Consider the following 2,500-nt stretch of genomic DNA (forward strand, 5'->3'; position numbering starts at 1 on the left):
GAGTTTGAATAGAAAATGCGCCTTAGTCAACATACAAAAAGGCAAAGTAACGAGAACAGAAGGGATAAAGAACTACCAGATGGGGAGCAACATCACACACAATAGTTGAGGGACAGGATACAAATACCTGGAATAATGGAAGGAGGGGATATAAAACACCAGGAGATGAAGGACACGATCAGGAAAGATATATTGGCAGAGACTCAAGGCGATACTCAAGGTCAAAACTCAACGCCGGAAATATGATACAAGCCATAAACACATGGGCAGTGCCAGTAAATCAGATACAGCGCAGGAATAGTGAATGGACGAAGGCAGAACTCCGCACCATAGATCAGAAAAAACCGGAAACATATGACAATACACAAAAGCACTACACCCAAGAGCAAATACAGACAGACTATACATAACACGAAAGGAAGGAGGAGAGGACTACTAAAGTATAGAGGAACGCGTCAATATCGAGAACAGAGCACTGGGGCAATAATCTGAAAACCAGTGAAGACGAGTGGCTAAAGAGTGCATGGGAAGAAGGACTAATAAAGTAGACGAAGACCCAAAAATATACAGAGACAGGAGAATGACAGACAGAACAGGAGGACTGGCACAACAAAACCAATGCACGACAATACATGATGACAGACTAAAAAGAACTAGCCAGCGATGACACATGGCAATGGCTACAAGGGAGAGCTAAAGAAGGAAACTGAAGGAATGATAACAGCTGCAGCAAGATTCAGGCCCTAAGAAACGAAATATGTTCAAAAAAGAACGATAGACGGAAATAACATCTCTCCCATATGTAGGAATGCAATACGGAAAAATGAAACCAATAAAACCACATAGCAAAAGCGAATGCCTGGCACTTTGCACAGAACCAGTACAAAAAGAGGCATGATTCAGTGGGAAAAAGCCCTTCACTGGAGCCGTGCAAGAAAACGTCAGCTACCTTGCAGTAATAAGTGGTACGAGCACCAACCTGAGGGAGTGATAGAAAACGATTAGGCAAAGATCCTCCGGACTATGGTATCAGAACGGATAGGTGATACGTGCAAACAGACCAAACTTGACGTTTGATTGACAAAGTCAAGAAGAAAGTATCACTCATTGATGTCGCAATACCATGGGACACCAGAGTTGAAGAGAAGAGAGGGAAAAAATGGATAAGTTTATCAAGATCTGAAAATAGAAATAAGAAGATATGGGATATGCCAATGGAATCGTACCCATATCATAGGAGCACTAGGCACGATCCCAAGATCCCGAAAAGGAATCTGTAAAACTAGAGGCTGAAGGTTGCTCCAGGACTCATGCAGAAGAGTGTGATCCTAGAAACGGCACACATAGTAAGAAAAGTGATGGACTGCCTAAGGAGGCTATAGGATGCAACCCGGAACCCACACTATAAATACCACCAGTCGAATTGGAGGACTGTGATAGAGCACAAATAATAATAATAATAATAATAATAATAATAATAATAATAATAATAATAATAATAATAATAATAATATAATAATAATAATAATAATAATAACAATACTTTTACGGGTTTGATTGAAAATAATGGCTATTTTCAGCCACGTTTTATTTTGAATGGAAGTTTCTCTATTATTATTATTATTTACTGATTTTCTTTTCTGTACTCAAATTGGCTATTAAAACGCGAAATGGGGATTCATGTAAAAAAACGTGTTATCTATTAAATACAGTAAATAATAATAATAATAATAATAATAATAATAATAATAATAATAAATACCACTTTTACTCATATCCACATTTTCTCTTCTTTCGGATCTTCTCTTAAGTCATCTATTCCTTGCATTCATAATCAGCATTCACACTTATCTTGCCAAACATTCACTTTTCACGCTTCAGGGGGGACGCACTGGGGCTGGGTTGGGGTTTGGGAGGGCGGGATGGGGGCGGGGGAGTGGAGGGGGGGGTGTTTAGGGGTGGATCTAGGTTAGGAGAAAAAATCTGATTCAATAATTTGGTTCTAACGTCGCTACTCGTGTCCGCTTCATTTCGACCTGGACTTCAACGTCACGTAAGTAGTTATCACTGCAGTTTTGATAAAAATAGGTACTTGGTGCTTAAAAGTGAGTATGTATTCTTTATATTGTGGAAGGTGATTTAGCCTTGTGGTTTTCGCTTGAAATTATTAGCCCTTTGCCCCCTCTCCCCCCGGCGTCTATAGTACAAGCTCTTTGGGGATGACCGTAACTGGAAACAAAAGACTGTCAATATCATAAAGACAATGAATCCCAAGAAATATGAATCCTAGATAACGATCCCCGAAAACCCTTTGGGGGAGGGAAGATCCATTACTTTATCTTATGAATCAAGCAGCTTATAAAAGAATGGGCAGAAATAGTTTTATTATTATCACGTCCAGCCTCCAACCAGAGGCCAGCGGAGCGCCTGTCAGCCAGACCTAAATTATCCAGCTTCCAGGAACTCGAGGCTCAAGTTTTAAGAATTGAATTCCAATTAT

This window comes from Macrobrachium nipponense, chromosome 30, assembly GCF_015104395.2.
Source record: "Macrobrachium nipponense isolate FS-2020 chromosome 30, ASM1510439v2, whole genome shotgun sequence".
Taxonomy (NCBI): domain Eukaryota; kingdom Metazoa; phylum Arthropoda; class Malacostraca; order Decapoda; family Palaemonidae; genus Macrobrachium; species Macrobrachium nipponense.